This window comes from Anomaloglossus baeobatrachus, chromosome 2, assembly GCF_048569485.1.
Source record: "Anomaloglossus baeobatrachus isolate aAnoBae1 chromosome 2, aAnoBae1.hap1, whole genome shotgun sequence".
Lineage (NCBI taxonomy): Eukaryota > Metazoa > Chordata > Amphibia > Anura > Aromobatidae > Anomaloglossus > Anomaloglossus baeobatrachus.
This window is the reverse complement of record NC_134354.1, coordinates 353,953,560-353,971,338: the sequence shown is the minus strand read 5'-3', so window position 1 is coordinate 353,971,338 and position 17,779 is coordinate 353,953,560. Positions and strand designations below refer to the sequence as shown.

The window sequence follows — 17,779 nt, the reverse complement described above, 5'->3', positions numbered from 1 at the left end:
ACTGAGTGTTTGCTAGTTTAATGGCTTAGTTATAATGAGTTGGAGTGTGCAATGCAGGTAGAGGTGCTGCAAATGTTTTTGCACTAGTGTGACTAGACAAATGTCCAATAGCCACGTTTAGGATGCCACTAGGTACACTGAGTGTTTGCTAGTATAATGGCTTAGTTATAATGAGTTGGAGTGTGCAATGCAGGTAGAGGTGCTGCAAATGTCTTTGCACTAGTGTAACTAGACAAATGTCCAATAGCCACGTTTAGGATGCCACTAGGTACACTGAGTGTTTGCTAGTATAATGGCTTAGTTATAATGAGTTGGAGTGTGCAATGCAGGTAGAGGTGCTGCAAATGTCTTTGCACTAGTGGGACTATAGCAAAGTCCAATAGCCACGTTTAGGATGCCACTAGGTACACTGAGTGTTTGCTAGTATAATGGCTTAGTTATAATGAGTTGGAGTGTGCAATGCAGGTAGAGGTGCTGCAAATGTCTTTGCACTAGTGTGACTAGACAAATGTCCAATAGCCACGTTTAGGATGCCACTAGGTACACTGAGTGTTTGCTAGTATAATGGCTTAGTTATAATGAGTTGGAGTGTGCAATGCAGGTAGAGGTGCTGCAAATGTCTTTGCACTAGTGTGACTAGACAAATGTCCAATAGCCACGTTTAGGATGCCACTAGGTACACTGAGTGTTTGCTAGTATAATGGCTTAGTTATAATGAGTTGGAGTGTGCAATGCAGGTAGAGGTGCTGCAAATGTCTTTGCACTAGTGGGACTATAGCAAAGTACAATAGCCACGTTTAGGATGCCACTAGGTACACTGAGTGTTTGCTAGTATAATGGCTTAGTTATAATGAGTTGGAGTGTGCAATGCAGGTAAAGGTGCTGCAAATGTCTTTGCACTAGTGTGACTAGACAAATGTCCAATAGCCACGTTTAGGATGCCACTAGGTACACTGAGTGTTTGCTAGTATAATGGCTTAGTTATAATGAGTTGGAGTGTGCAATGCAGGTAGAGGTGCTGCAAATGTCTTTGCACTAGTGTGACTAGACAAATGTCCAATAGCCACGTTTAGGATGCCACTAGGTACACTGAGTGTTTGCTAGTATAATGGCTTAGTTATAATGAGTTGGAGTGTGCAATGCAGGTAGAGGTGCTGCAAATGTCTTTGCACTAGTGAGACTAGACAAATGTCCAATAGCTACGTTTAGGATGCCACTAGGTACACTGAGTGTTTGCTAGTATAATGGCTTAGTTATAATGAGTTGGAGTGTGCAGAGGACAGGAGGGTACAGTGCCAGGATTGTGGGGCTCTGGGTAGAGGAATGGAAGCCTGCCTTTCTATTCCCTCCTAATGGGGAAATGGAGCGACGAAATCCCTGACCTTGGCTACACAGACGCTGTCCCTGTTTTCAGGACCTGTCACCTATGGCTCTGACCCTGCCGGTGCGAGCCCTTAAAAGGACTGATGGAAAGTGCTATCCCTATGCTGTCCAGCGCTGTGTATGGAGCGCATACAGCTGTATCAGCGATAGGACTCAGGACGGAGCTGCGCAAATGATGTCTGACACCAAGGACGCAGAAGAGATAATGGCGTCCTGGAGGAAAATGTCCGGTTTTATAATGCAGGGACATGTGACATGGACATCCTATCACACATGCCGTTGCTTCTCTGGCTAAAAGTCCACTTAGCTGTGTGTGTGTCTGGGATTGGCTGACATGCTGGCCCGCCCCACAAGACGCGCGCGCTTAGGGAAGGAAGACAAGGATAAAAAAAAAAAAAATGGCGATCGCCATTATAAAAACAGTAGTGATCTGAAGGCGCTGTTCACGCACACTATACACTGAAATGTCATAATAGTGTGAGTCACAGAGTGACTTACACTATTACAGCGGAAAGCCAGCTAGGAATTAGCTGTTTTTTTGCTGCTAGAACCGTTCTCGAACGTTTCTAGAACTACCGAGCTTTTGCAAAAAAGCTCGAGTTCTAGTTCGATCTAGAACAGGCCCCAAAATCACTCGAGCCTAGAACTAGAGAACCTCGAACCGCGAACCGCGCTCAACGTTAGTGATGACCACTACACTATGAAACCTGACGAAAAGTTACTGTGTATTGGCTAGCAGAGCAGAATTGTGACTGACGGGGCCTTTTTATTGCTGAAGGAAAGTATTTTTGGCTAATGAAACATTTACAATTATTATTACATATTTTACCAGTTTTATTCCTAGAAAGGGATTTTGCTTAAATTGAAGTTTATATTGAATGTTTTACTTTTTTCTCCATAGTTTGGTCTTTTGCTTTTGTATTTATGGGAACTATATATTTTGAAACAAATAGGATTTTTATAATATGGAATTATGTTTTCTGCTAAAATGGTCAATAAAAAAGAAACCCAAAATCGTAGTTCTCTTTGTGATGGAAGCCAAAATATATTGTCATTTGGCAACGAAACCAAGAATTTCACATATTACAAGTCGATAGGAAATTACTTCAACACCAAAAACAGATTTTGACCGCCAGGGGAAAAAAAACAAATTCGTAGCTCTGTTGGTGATGGAAGCTAAAACATCCCGTTATTCGGCAACAAAGCCAAGAACTTCATATATTGTAGTTTAATTGAACACAGGACCTTCTGCGTGTGAAGCAGACGTGATGACCACTACACTATGAAACCTTTGAAATCCTGCAAAGTAATGGCAATTAGAGACGAGTTTTGACCGCTAGTGGAAAAAAAACAAATTCGTAGCTCTGTTGGTGATGGAAGCTAAAACATCCCCTTATTCAGCAACAAAGCCAAGAACTTCATAAATTGTAGTTTAATTGAGTATTATTTCAACACCAAGAACAGATTGGTTTTACTGGGGATTGAACGCAGGACCTTCTGCGTGTTAAGCAGACGTGATGACCACTACTCTATGAAACCTGATGGAAAGTTACTGTGTATTGGCTAGCAGAGCAGAATTGTGACTGACGGGGCCTTTTTATTGCTGAAGGAAAGTATTTTTGGTTAATGAAACATTTACAATTTTTATTACATATTTTACCAATTTTATTCCTACAAAGGTATTTTGCTTAAAAGGAAGTTTACATTGAATGTGTTACTTTTTTCCACATAGTTTAGTTGTTTGATTTTGTATTTAAAGGAACTATATATTTTGAAGCAAACAGGATTTTTATAATATGGGATTATGTTTTCTGCTAAAATGGTCAATAAAAAAGAAACCCAAAATCGTAGTTCTCTTGGTGATTGAAGCCAAAATATATTATCTGTTGGCAACAAAAGAAAGAATTTCATATGTTACAGGTTGATATCAAATTACTTTCCCTCATTCGGCAACAAAGCCAAGAACTTCATATATTGTAGTTTAATTGAGTATTATTTCAACACCAAGAACAGATTGGTTTTACTGGGGATTGAACGCAGGACCATCTGCGTGTTAAGCAGACGTGATGACCACTACTCTATGAAACCTGATGGAAAGTTATTGTGTATTGGCTAGCAGAGCAGAATTGTGACTGACGGGGCCTTTTTATTGCTGAAGAAAGTATTTTTTGTTAATGAAACATTTACAATATTTATTACATATTTTACCAGTTTTATTCCTACAAAGGGATTTTGCTTAAAAGGAAGTTTACATTGAATGTGTTACTTTTTTCCACATAGTTTAGTTGTTTGCTTTTGTATTTAAAGGAACTATATATTTTGAAACAAACAGGATTTTTATAATATGGGATTATGTTTTCTGCTAAAATGGTCAATAAAAAAGAAACCCAAAATCGTAGTTCTCTTGGTAATAAAAGCCAAAATATATTATCAGTTGACAACAAAACAAAGAATTTCATATGTTACAGGTTGATAGCAAATTTCTTCAACAGCGAAAACGGCTTGTTTTTACTGGGGATTGAACTCAGGACCTTCTGCGTGTGAAGTAGACGTGATGACGACTCCACTATGAAACTTGTGAAATCCTGCAAAGTAATGGCATTTAGAGACGAGTTTTGACCGCCAGGGGAAAAAAAATAATAATTTGTAGTTCTGTTTGTGATGGAAGCCAAAACATCCCGTCATACGGCAACAAAGCCGAGAACTTCATATATTGTAGTTGGATAGCGTATTATTTCAACACTAAGAACAGATTGGTTTCACTAGGGATTGAACCCAGGACCTTCTGCGTGTGAAGCAGACGTGATGACCACTACACTATGAAACTTTTGAAAATCTGCAAAGTAATGGTAATTAGAGACGAGTTTTGACCGCCAGGGGAAAAAAAAACAAATTCGTAGCTCTGTTGGTGATGGAAGCTAAAACATCCCGTTATTCGGCAACAAAGCCAAGAACTTTATATACTGCAGGTTGATAAGGGATTATTTCAACACCAAGAACACATGGGTTTCACTGGGGATTGAACCCAGGACCTTCTGCATGTAAAGCAGGCATGATTTCCACTACATAATGAAACCTTTGAAAGCTTGCAAAGTTATGGCAATTAGAGACGAGTTTTGACCGCCAGGGAAAAAAAAAACAAATTCGTATCTCTGTTGGGGATGGAAGCCAAAACATCTCATCATTCGGCAACAAAGCCAAGAACTTCATATATTGTAGTTTAATTGAGTATTATTTCAACAACAAGAACAGATTGGTTTTACTGGGGATTGAACGTAGGACCTTCTGCGTGTTAAGCAGACGTGATGACCACTACTCTATGAAACCTGATGGAAAGTTACTGTGTATTGGCTAGCAGAGCAGAATTGTGACTGACGGGGCCTTTTTATTGCTGAAGGAAAGTATTTTTGGTTAATGAAACATTTACAATTATTATTACATATTTTACCAGTTTTATTCCTACAAAGGGATTTTGCTTAAATTGAAGTTTATATTGAATGTGTTACTTTTTTCTCCATAGCTTGGTCTTTTGCTTTTGTATTTATGGGAACTATATATTTTGAAACAAATAGGATTTTTATAATATGGGATTATGTTTTCTGCTAAAATGGTCAATAAAAAAGAAACCCAAAATCGTAGTTCTCTTTGTGATGGAAGCCAAAATGTATTGTCATTTGGCAACGAAACCAAGAATTTCACATATTACAAGTCGATAGGAAATTACTTCAACACCAAAAACAGATTGGTTTCACTGGAGATTGAACCCAGGACTTTCTGCGTGTGAAGTAGACGTGATGACCACTACACTATGAAACCTTTGAAATCCTCCAAAGTAATGGCAATTAGAGACGAGTTTTTACCGCCAGGGAAAAAAAAACAAATTCGTAGCTCTGTTGGTGATGGAAGCTAAAACATCTCGTTATTCCGCAACAAAGCCAAGAACTTCATATATTGCAGGTTAATAGGGTATTATTTCAACACCAAGAACACATGGATTTCACTGGGGATTGAACCCAGGACCTTCTGCGTGTAATGCAGACGTGATTTCCACTACACTATGAAACCTTTGAAAGCCTTTAAAGTAAGGGCAATTAGAGATGAGTTTTGACCGCCAGGGGAAAAAAAACATATATATTACAGGTTGATAGCAAAATACTTCAACAGCAAAAACAGCTTGTTTTTACTGGGGATTGAACCCAGTACCTTCTGTGTGTGAAGTAGACGTGATGACCACTCCACTATGAAAGCTGTGAAATCCTGCAAAGTAATGGCATTTAGAGACGAGTTTTGACCGCCAGGGGAAAAAAAAAAAAATTTGTAGTTCTGTTTGTGATGGAAGCCAAAACATCCCGTCATTCGGCAACAAAGCCGACAACTTCATATATTGTAGTTGGATAGCGTATTATTTCAACACTAAGAACAGATTGGTTTCACTGGAGATTGAACTTAGGACCTTTTGTGTGTTAAGCAGACGTGATGACAACTACACTGTGAAACCTAATGAAAAGTTACTGTGTATTGGCTAGCAGAGCAGAATTGTGACTGACGGGGCCTTTTTATTGCTGAAGGAAAGTATTTTTGGTTAATGAAACATTTACAATTTGTATTACATATTTTACCAGTTTTATTTCTACAAAGGGATTTTGCTTAAATTGAAGTTTATATTGAATGTGTTACTTTTTTCTCCATAGTTTGGTCTTTTGCTTTTGTATTTATGGGAACTATATATTTTGAAACAAACAGGATTTTTATAATGCAAAAGAAACAGGAGAGCAGATGTGGTTGAAATGCAAAAGAGAATGACAAATTTTATTACATCATAAAAAACAGTTTTTAGATGTAGCACAGAAAAATACATATAGGTGCAACAACAGAGGGCACTTTGGCACATAAAGAGTTAATCAGAATTAACAAGGCAAGTAGAATACATAAGACAACAAGTATACAGCACAGATGGCAAAAAATACAAAGTTACATGCCAGGTGATACCAGAGAACAATAGCTGGTGTGCAAGATAAGATAAAATTATACAGCACACTGGGTTTGTCAGTATATGCAAGCAATGATACATATCAGTGGCTAAATATTTGCAAACACTGCTCACCAGCATGCCAGGTGATACCTGAGAACAATAGCTGGTGTGCAAGATAAGATAAAGTTATACAGCACACTGGGTTTGTCAGTATATGCAAGCAATGATACATATCAGTAGCTAAATATATGCAACACTGCTTACCAGCATGCCAGGTGATACCAGAGAACAATAGCTGGTGTGCAAGATAAGATAAAGTTATACAGCACACTGGGTTTGTCAGTATATGCAAACAATGATATATACCAGTGGCTAAAAGAATGTAAACACCGCTCACCAGCAATGATATAAAGTGCCAGATAAGTGCAGGAGCCAGAGACCAAAAGATCCCCCTCAGAAGCAAGATAACGCGCTTTTCAGGTCTTGTTAGAATAACCCTTCATCAGACCATGGAGGGGTGGTGACTCATCTGTTCCCAGAAGCTTTAATAGACCATATGGTTTATCACATGGATCGGACCGGCCAGTCAGTGCAGGTTTAAGCTGGCGCATGCGCGGTCATTGCTAATCCCACTAGCAGATGCGAGTGACGTCAAGCCGAGGAGTGCAGGGGAGAGGGCGAAGGCAACGCCCCCCACGAGCAAAAGTCCGCCCTTGAGACATCGCTTAGCATGCCAGGGAGAGAAGAAAGACCAGGCATGTGCACACCACACATACTGGAACATACAAAGATACAGATATACGGGCTCCCACACAAACAGCAGTATAGGAACGCCAAGGAAAGAGGGCAAAGAAATAATGAAATGGCAGGAATCACAAGAATAACAGTAGTTAGCCCTCGACCAAGCAGTATCTAATCCCGGCTGTCATGGGGGAAGCCACCTTGTAATCATAGTCCAGATGCACGATGTATTCAGGTAGTCATATTAACAGAGGCAGTGATCCATAGGGAGCAGAAGATGGAAGCTGCAAAGAAAAGGGCACAAAATGGCATAAAACACTTGCAGCAATAAAATTAGAATATAAAAACAGAGGTAAAAAATTGCATAGGTGGTAAAAAACCACATCTAGCAAAAAAAGGGGGGGGGGAGGAGGACAGGGGTCTAAAGGAAGGGGGCAAAGCTAAGGGACTCATTCAGACCAGACAGAGCCATAGTACCCAGTAGGGTGATCCATTTGGTTTCTTTTTGGGCGAGGATCTTTTTAAGGTTCCCGCCCCTATTGCCGCCATGTACGACATCTATCCCTATGACACGCAATGATCTCGCATTACATCCGTGATGGTTCCGAAAATGCCTAGGAAGGGTCTTAAGAGTAGAAATATCGGTCACCGTCTTGGCAGCACCAATGTCTCTCACATGTTCACGCACTCTCACCCGCAATTCCCTAGAAGTTAAACCTATGTATATATTAGGGCAACTACATTTAGCATAATAGATAACATAGGAAGTTGCGCATGAGATGTAACACCTAATATCAAATGTCCGACTACCATCTGCGGTGGAAAAGGTCTTACTTGCGAGAGACATTGGTGCACGCAAGACAGCGACCGCAGGGAAAACACCCGCGAATAGGATTAGTAGAACCAAAAGGATGGGAAATCACAGGAACGTAATGACTATGTACGAGAAAATCTCGTAGATTTTTGGAACGGCGTGCCGTCATTAGAGGATAATCAGGGACCAAATCCCTTAGGGTAGGATCAGATTTTAGTATCGGCCAGTGTTTGTTTAATATGGCACGCATGTTATGCCATTCATGGTTGCACGCAGATATGAATCGAGCCTCTCCTGCCCCCGTATTCGCCTGACTAGATGGCTGCAGGAGCTCCTGTTGATTGGTATTCTTTGCCCTATTGTACCCTTTCTTTATGACACGATGGCTATATCTCCTATTAACCAATCTCGATGTTAGATCATTGGCCTGGGACTGAAAATTATCAGATGTAGAGCATATCCGCCTCATTCTGAGAAATTGCCCAACCGGGATGGCTTGGATGGTACTAACAGGATGAGAAGATGAGGCATGTAAAAGGGAGTTGACCGAGGTAGGCTTCCTAAAGACATCCGTCTGTAGTTGCCGACCACGGTCAACTCCAATCATAATATCCAAAAAATCAATAGACTGTAAATCATATCTAAAAGTGAGCTTAAGGTTCAATGAATTATGGTTTAAAACACCCATAAAGTCCGAGAGCTGCTCCACGGTACCCTGCCACAAAACAAAAACATCATCATTATATCTTAACCAGCACTGCGCATGGGTAGCGGCCGGCACGCCCTCGTCGCCAAAAATGCCCCTCTCCCAATGGCCGAGGAACATATTAGCGTACGAAGGCGCACAGGCCGCGCCCATCGCAGTGCCTCTGGTCTGTAAATTAAAACCGGTCTTTGAAAATGAAGAAATTGTGTCTCAGGATAAAGTGGAGCAGCTCCAGGATCAGCTCACATAAATGGCCATCACGGTTGGTATTGCTCAGAAAGAAGCGGACTGCCTCCAGACCATCATCATGGTTAATATTGGTATAAAGTGACTCTATGTCCGACGTGACAAGAAGGGTATCAGAATCCATAAAAATCCCGTCGACCCTATTCAGGACGTCCGTCATATCCTTAACATAAGATGGCAATGTTTCCACAAGAGGTTTTAAATAATAGTCGATAAAGCGACAGACAGGGTCGCATAAGCCATTTATGCCGGATACAATAGGGCGCCCCGGAGGGTGTTCGGGATTCTTGTGGATCTTGGGCAGGAGATAAAAGGTGGGGATTTTGGGAGATGCAACGAAGAGGCCATCAAAAACCTTCTTTGTTATAATTCCTTCATCCAAAGCCCCCTGCAAGATCCGGTATAGCAAATCTGAGAAGGGGAATGTATGTTTAATAGGATTTTTATAATATGGGATTATGTTTTCTGCTAAAATGGTCAATAAAAAAGAAACCCAAAATCGTAGTTCTCTTGGTGATGGAAGCCAAAATGTATTGTCATTTGGCAACGAAACCAAGAATTTCATATATTACAAGTCGATAGGAAAATACTTCAACACCAAAAATAGATTGGTTTCACTGGGGTTGAACCCAAGACCTTCTGCGTATGAAGCAGACGTGATGACCTCTACACTATGAAACCTTTGAAATCATGCAAAGTAATGTCAATTAGAGACGAGTTTTCACCGCCAGGGGAAAAAAAACAAATTCGTTGCTCTGTTGGTGATGGAAGCTAAAATATCCCGTTATTCGGCAACAAAGCTAAGAACTTTATATACTGCAGGTTGATATGGGATTATTTCAACACCAAGAACACATGGGTTTCACTGGGGATTGAACCCAGGACCTTCTGCGTGTAAAGCAGACGTGATTTCCACTACACTATGAAACCTTTGAAAGCCTGCAAAGTAATGGCAATTAGAGACGAGTTTTGACCGCCAGGGAAAAAAAAAACAAATTCGTAGCTCTGTTGGTGATGAAAACCAAAACATCCCGTCATTCGGCAACAAAGCCAAGAACTTCATATATGGCAGGTTGATAGCACTACACTATGAAACCTGATGGAAAGTTACTGTGTATTGGCTAGCAGAGCAGAATTGTGACTGACAGGGCCTTTTTATTGCTGAAGGAAAGTGGAAGTCAAAACATCCCATCATTCGGCAACAAAGCCAAGAACTTCATATATTGTAGTTTAATTGAGTATTATTTCAACACCAAGAACAGATTGGTTTTACTGGGGATTGAACGCAGGACCTTCTGCATAATAAGCAGACGTGATGACTACTACTCTATGAAACCTGATGGAAAGTTACTGTGTATTGGCTAGCAGAGCAGAATTGTGACTGACGGGGCCTTTTTATTGCTGAAGGAAAGTATTTTTGGTTAATGAAACATTTACAATTTTTATTACATATTTTATCAGTTTTATTCCTACAAAGGGATTTTGCTTAAAAGGAAGTTTACATTGAATGTGTTACTTTTTTCCACATAGTTTAGTTGTTTGCTTTTGTATTTAAAGGAACTATATTTTTTGAAACAAACAGGATTTTTATATTATGGGATTATGTTTTCTGCTAAAATGGTCAATAAAAAAGAAACCCAAAATCGTAGTTCTCTTGGTGATGGAAGCCAAAATATATTATCAGTTGGCAACAAAACAAAGAATTTCATATGTTACAGGTTGATAGCAAATTACTTCAACAGCTAAAACGTCTTGTTTTTACTGGGGATTGAACCCAGGACCTTCTGCGTGTGAAGTAGACGTGATGACGACTCCACTATGAAACCTGTGAAATCCTGCAAAGTAATGGCATTTAGAGTCGAGTTTTGACCGCTAGGGGAAAAAAAAAAAAATTTGTAGTTCTGTTTGTGATGGAAGCCAAAACATACCGTCATTCGGCAACAAGGCCGAGAACTTCATATATTGTAGTTGGATAGCGTATTATTTCAACACTAAGAACAGATTGGTTTCACTGGGGATTGAACCCAGGACCTTCTGCGTGTTAAGCAGACGTGATGACCACTACACTATGAAACCTGACGAAAAGTTACTGTGTATTGGCTAGCAGAGGAGAATTGTGACTGACGGGGCCTTTTTATTGCTGAAGGAAAGTATTTTTGGTTAATGAAACATTTACAATTATTATTACATATTTTACCAGTTTTATTCCTACAAAGGGATTTTGCTTAAATTGAAGTTTATATTGAATGTGTTACTTTTTTCTCCATAGTTTGGTCTTTTGCTTTTGTATTTATGGGAACTATATATTTTGAAACAAATAGGATTTTTATAATATGGGATTATGTTTTCTGCTAAAATGGTCAATAAAAAAGAAACCCAAAATCGTAGTTCTCTTTGTGATGGAAGCCAAAATGTATTGCCATTTGGCAACGAAACCAAGAATTTCACATATTACAAGTCGATAGGAAATTACTTCAACACCAAAAACAGATTGGTTTCACTGGGGATTAAACCCAGGACCTTCTGCGTGTGAAGCAGACGTGATGACCACTACACTATGAAACCTTTGAAATCCTGCAAAGTAATGGCAATTAGAGATGAGTTTTGACTGCCAAGGGAAAAAAAACAAATACGTAGCTCTGTTGGTGATGGAAGCTAAAACAACCCGTTATTCGGCAACAAAGCAAAGAGCTTTATATACTGCAGGTTGATAGGGAATTATTTCAACACCAAGAACACATGGGTTTCACTGGGGATTGAACCCAGGACCTTCTGCGTGTAAAGCAGACGTGATTTCCACTACACTATGAAACCTTTGAAAGCCTGCAAAGTAATGGCAATTAGAGATGAGTTTTGACCGCCAGGGAAAAAAAAAAACAAATTCGTAGCTCTGTTGGGGATGGAAGCCAAAACATCCCATCATTCGGCAACAAAGCCAAGAACTTCATATATTGTAGTTTAATTGAGTATTATTTCAACACCAAGAACAGATTGGTTTTACTGGGGATTGAACGCAGGACTTTCTGCATGATAAGCAGACGTGATGACCACTACTCTATGAAACCTGATGGCAAGTTACTGTGTATTGGCTAGCAGAGCAGAATTGTAACTGACGGGGCCTTTTTATTGCTGAAGGAAAGTATTTTTGGTTAATGAAACATTTACAATTTTTATTACATATTTTATCAGTTTTATTCCTACAAAGGGATTTTGCTTAAAAGGAAGTTTACATTGAATGTGTTACTTTTTTCCACATAGTTTAGTTGTTTGCTTTTGTATTTAAAGGAACTATATCTTCTGAAACAAACAGGATTTTTATATTATGGGATTATGTTTTCTGCTAAAATGGTCAATAAAAAAGAAACCCAAAATCGTAGTTCTCTTGGTGATGGAAGCCAAAATATATTATCAGTTGGCAACAAAACAAAGAATTTCATATGTTACAGGTTGATAGCAAATTACTTCAACAGCTAAAACGGCTTGTTTTTACTGGGGATTGAACCCAGGACCTTCTGCGTGTGAAGTAGACGTGATGACGACTCCACTATGAAACCTGTGAAATCCTGCAAAGTAATGGCATTTAGAGACGAGTTTTGACCGCCAGGGGAAAAAAAACAAATTCGTAGCTCTGTTGGTGATGGAAGCTAAAACATCCCATTATTCGGCAACAAAGCCAAGAACTTTATATACTGCAGGTTGATAGGGGATTATTTCAACACCAAGAACAAATGAGTTTCACTGGGAATTGAAGCCAGGACCTTCTGCGTGTAAAGCAGATGTGATTTCCACTACACTATGAAACCTTTGAAAGCCTGCAAAGTAATGGCAATTAGAGACGAGTTTTGACCGCCAGGGAAAAAAAAAAACAAATTCGTAGCTCTGTTGGGGATGGAAGCCAAAACATCCCATCATTCGGCAACAAAGTCAAGAACTTCATATATTGTAGTTTAATTGAGTATTATTTCAACACCAAGAACAGATTGGTTTTACTGGGGATTGAACGCAGGACCTTCTACGTGTTATGCAGATATGATGACCACTACTCTATGAAACCTGATGGAAACTTACTGTGTATTGGCTAGCAGAGCAGAATTGTGACTGACGGGGCCTTTTTATTGCTGAAGGAAAGTATTTTTGGTTAATGAAACATTTACAATTATTATTACATATTTTACCAGTTTTATTCCTACAAAGGGATTTTGCTTAAATTGAAGTTTATATTGAATGTGTTACTTTTTTCTCCATAGTTTGGTCTTTTGCTTTTGTATTTATGGGAACTATATATTTTGAAACAAATAGGATTTTTATAATATGGGATTATGTTTTCTGCTAAAATGGTCAATAAAAAAGAAACCCAAAATCGTATTTCTCTTTGTGATGGAAGCCAAAATGTATTGTCATTTGGCAACGAAACCAAGAATTTCACATATTACAAGTCGATAGGAAATTACTTCAACACAAAAAACAGATTAGTTTCACTGGGGATTGAACCCAGGACCTTCTGCATGTGAAGCAGACGTGATAACCACTACTCTATGAAACCTTTGAAGTCTTGCAAAGTAATGGCAATTAGAGACGAGTTTTGACCGCCAGGGGAAAAAAAACAAATTCGTAGCTCTGTTGGTGATGGAAGCTAAAACATCCCGTTATTCGGCAACAAAGCCAAGAACTTTATATACTGCAGGTTGATAGGGGATTATTTCAACACCAAGAACAAATGAGTTTCACTGGGGATTGAACCCAGGACCTTCTGCGTGTAAAGCAGATGTGATTTCCACTACACTATGAAACCTTTGAAAGCCTGCAAAGTAATGGCAATTAGAAACGAGTTTTGACCGCCAGGGAAAAAAAAAACAAATTCATAGCTCTGTTGGGGATGGAAGTCAAAACATCCCATCATTCGGCAACAAAGCCAAGAACTTCATATATTGTAGTTTAATTGAGTATTATTTCAACACCAAGAACAGATTGGTTTTACTGGGGATTGAACGCAGGACCTTCTGCGTGTTATGCAGATATGATGACCACTACTCTATGAAACCTGATGGAAAGTTACTGTGTATTGGCTAGCAGAGCAGAATTGTGACTGACGGGGCCTTTTTATTGCTGAAGGAAAGTATTTTTGGTTAATGAAACATTTACAATTATTATTACATATTTTACCAGTTTTATTCCTACAAAGGGATTTTGCTTAAATTGAAGTTTATATTGAATGTGTTACTTTTTTCTCCATAGTTTGGTCTTTTGCTTTTGTATTTATGGGAACTATATATTTTGAAACAAATAGGATTTTTATAATATGGGATTATGTTTTCTGCTAAAATGGTCAATAAAAAAGAAACCCAAAATCGTAGTTCTCTTTGTGATGGAAGCCAAAATGTATTGTCATTTGGCAACGAAACCAAGAATTTCACATATTACAAGTCGATAGGAAATTACTTCAACACAAAAAACAGATTGGTTTCACTGGGGATTGAACCCAGGACCTTCTGCATGTGAAGCAGACGTGATAACCACTACACTATGAAACCTTTGAAATCCTGCAAAGTAATGGCAATTAGAGACGAGTTTTCACCGCCAGGGGAAAAAAAACAAATTCGTAGCTCTGTTGGTGATGGAAGCTAAAACATCCCATTATTCGGCAACAAAGCCAAGAACTTTATATACTGCAGGTTGATAGGGGATTATTTCAACACCAAGAACAAATGAGTTTCACTGGGAATTGAACCCAGGACCTTCTGCGTGTAAAGCAGATGAGATTTCCACTACACTATGAAACCTTTGAAAGCCTGCAAAGTAATGGCAATTAGAGACGAGTTTTGACCGCCAGGGAAAAAAAAAACAAATTCGTAGCTCTGTTGGGGATGGAAGCCAAAACATCCCATCATTCGGCAACAAAGCCAAGAACTTCATATATTGTAGTTTAATTGAGTATTATTTCAACACCAAGAACAGATTGGTTTTACTGAGGATTGAACGCAGCACCTTCTGCGTGTTATGCAGATATGATGACCACTACTCTATGAAACCTGATGGAAAGTTACTGTGTATTGGCTAGCAGAGCAGAATTGTGACTGATGGGGCCTTTTTATTGCTGAAGGAAAGTATTTTTGGTTAATGAAACATTTACAATTATTATTACATATTTTACCAGTTTTATTCCTACAAAGGGATTTTGCTTAAATTGAAGTTTATATTGAATGTGTTACTTTTTTCTCCATAGTTTGGTCTTTTGCTTTTGTATTTATGGGAACTATATATTTTGAAACAAATAGGATTTTTATAATATGGGATTATGTTTTCTGCTAAAATGGTCAATAAAAAAGAAACCCAAAATCGTAGTTCTCTTTGTGATGGAAGCCAAAATGTATTGTCATTTGGCAACGAAACCAAGAATTTCACATATTACAAGTCGATAGGAAATTACTTCAACACAAAATACAGATTGGTTTCACTGGGGATTGAACCCAGGACCTTCTGCATGTGAAGCAGACGTGATAACCACTACACTATGAAACCTTTGAAATCCTGCAAAGTAATGGCAATTAGAGACGAGTTTTGACCGCCAGGGGAAAAAAAACAAATTCGTAGCTCTGTTGGTGATGGAAGCTAAAACATCCCATTATTCGGCAACAAAGCCAAGAACTTTATATACTGCAGGTTGATAGGGGATTATTTCAACACCAAGAACAAATGAGTTTCACTGGGAATTGAACCCAGGACCTTCTGCGTGTAAAGCAGATGTGATTTCCACTACACTATGAAACCTTTGAAAGCCTGCAAAGTAATGGCAATTAGAGACGAGTTTTGACCACCAGGGAAAAAAAAAACAAATTCGTAGCTCTGTTGGGGATGGAAGCCAAAACATCCCATCATTCGGCAACAAAGCCAAGAACTTCATATATTGTAGTTTAATTGAGTATTATTTCAACACCAAGAACAGATTGGTTTTACTGGGGATTGAACGCAGGCCCTTCTGCGTGTTATGCAGATATGATGACCACTACTCTATGAAACCTGATGGAAAGTTACTGTGTATTGGCTAGCAGAGCAGAATTGTGACTGACGGGGCCTTTTTATTGCTGAAGGAAAGTATTTTTGGTTAATGAAACATTTACAATTATTATTACATATTTTACCAGTTTTATTCCTACAAAGGGATTTTGCTTAAATTGAAGTTTATATTGAATGTGTTACTTTTTTCTCCATAGTTTGGTCTTTTGCTTTTGTATTTATGGGAACTATATATTTTGAAACAAATAGGATTTTTATAATATGGGATTATGTTTTCTGCTAAAATGGTCAATAAAAAAGAAACCCAAAATCGTATTTCTCTTTGTGATGGAAGCCAAAATGTATTGTCATTTGGCAACGAAACCAAGAATTTCACATATTACAAGTCGATAGGAAATTACTTCAACACAAAAAACAGATTAGTTTCACTGGGGATTGAACCCAGGACCTTCTGCATGTGAAGCAGACGTGATAACCACTACTCTATGAAACCTTTGAAGTCTTGCAAAGTAATGGCAATTAGAGACGAGTTTTGACCGCCAGGGGAAAAAAAACAAATTCGTAGCTCTGTTGGTGATGGAAGCTAAAACATCCCGTTATTCGGCAACAAAGCCAAGAACTTTATATACTGCAGGTTGATAGGGGATTATTTCAACACCAAGAACAAATGAGTTTCACTGGGGATTGAACCCAGGACCTTCTGCGTGTAAAGCAGATGTGATTTCCACTACACTATGAAACCTTTGAAAGCCTGCAAAGTAATGGCAATTAGAAACGAGTTTTGACCGCCAGGGAAAAAAAAACAAATTCGTAGCTCTGTTGGGGATGGAAGTCAAAACATCCCATCATTCGGCAACAAAGCCAAGAACTTCATATATTGTAGTTTAATTGAGTGTTATTTCAACACCAAGAACAGATTGGTTTTACTGGGGATTGAACGCAGGACCTTCTGCGTGTTATGCAGATATGATGACCACTACTCTATGAAACCTGATGGAAAGTTACTGTGTATTGGCTAGCAGAGCAGAATTGTGACTGACGGGGCCTTTTTATTGCTGAAGGAAAGTATTTTTGGTTAATGAAACATTTACAATTATTATTACATATTTTACCAGTTTTATTCCTACAAAGGGATTTTGCTTAAATTGAAGTTTATATTGAATGTGTTACTTTTTTCTCCATAGTTTGGTCTTTTGCTTTTGTATTTATGGGAACTATATATTTTGAAACAAATAGGATTTTTATAATATGGGATTATGTTTTCTGCTAAAATGGTCAATAAAAAAGAAACCCAAAATCGTAGTTCTCTTTGTGATGGAAGCCAAAATGTATTGTCATTTGGCAACGAAACCAAGAATTTCACATATTACAAGTCGATAGGAAATTACTTCAACACAAAAAACAGATTGGTTTCACTGGGGATTGAACCCAGGACCTTCTGCATGTGAAGCAGACGTGATAACCACTACACTATGAAACCTTTGAAATCCTGCAAAGTAATGGCAATTAGAGACGAGTTTTGACCGCCAGGGGAAAAAAAACAAATTCGTAGCTCTGTTGGTGATGGAAGCTAAAACATCCCATTATTCGGCAACAAAGCCAAGAACTTTATATACTGCTGGTTGATAGGGGATTATTTCAACACCAAGAACAAATGAGTTTCACTGGGAATTGAACCCAGGACCTTCTGCGTGTAAAGCAGATGAGATTTCCACTACACTATGAAACCTTTGAAAGCCTGCAAAGTAATGGCAATTAGAGACGAGTTTTAACCGCCAGGGAAAAAAAAAACAAATTCGTAGCTCTGTTGGGGATGGAAGCCAAAACATCCCATCATTCGGCAACAAAGCCAAGAACTTCATATATTGTAGTTTAATTGAGTATTATTTCAACACCAAGAACA

The 17,779-nt window shown here is 38.7% G+C and overlaps 7 non-coding genes across 7 annotated transcripts; all 7 read right to left on the bottom strand.

Moving 5' to 3' along the window:
* Window positions 1–9,719: 9,719 nt before the first annotated feature.
* Window positions 9,720–9,792, bottom strand: TRNAV-UAC (transfer RNA valine (anticodon UAC)). Its single transcript has one exon. It is a non-coding gene; the product is annotated as a tRNA-Val (tRNA).
* Window positions 9,793–10,865: 1,073 nt separating this feature from the next.
* On the bottom strand, window positions 10,866–10,938 carry TRNAV-AAC (transfer RNA valine (anticodon AAC)). Its single transcript has one exon. It is a non-coding gene; the product is annotated as a tRNA-Val (tRNA).
* Window positions 10,939–11,603: 665 nt separating this feature from the next.
* On the bottom strand, window positions 11,604–11,676 carry TRNAV-UAC (transfer RNA valine (anticodon UAC)). Its single transcript has one exon. It is a non-coding gene; the product is annotated as a tRNA-Val (tRNA).
* A 2,644-nt stretch (window positions 11,677–14,320) lies between these two features.
* Window positions 14,321–14,393, bottom strand: TRNAV-CAC (transfer RNA valine (anticodon CAC)). Its single transcript has one exon. It is a non-coding gene; the product is annotated as a tRNA-Val (tRNA).
* A 915-nt stretch (window positions 14,394–15,308) lies between these two features.
* On the bottom strand, window positions 15,309–15,381 carry TRNAV-CAC (transfer RNA valine (anticodon CAC)). The gene has a single exon. It is a non-coding gene; the product is annotated as a tRNA-Val (tRNA).
* A 175-nt stretch (window positions 15,382–15,556) lies between these two features.
* Window positions 15,557–15,630, bottom strand: TRNAV-UAC (transfer RNA valine (anticodon UAC)). The gene has a single exon. It is a non-coding gene; the product is annotated as a tRNA-Val (tRNA).
* Window positions 15,631–17,283: 1,653 nt separating this feature from the next.
* On the bottom strand, window positions 17,284–17,356 carry TRNAV-CAC (transfer RNA valine (anticodon CAC)). The gene has a single exon. It is a non-coding gene; the product is annotated as a tRNA-Val (tRNA).
* Window positions 17,357–17,779: the final 423 nt, after the last annotated feature.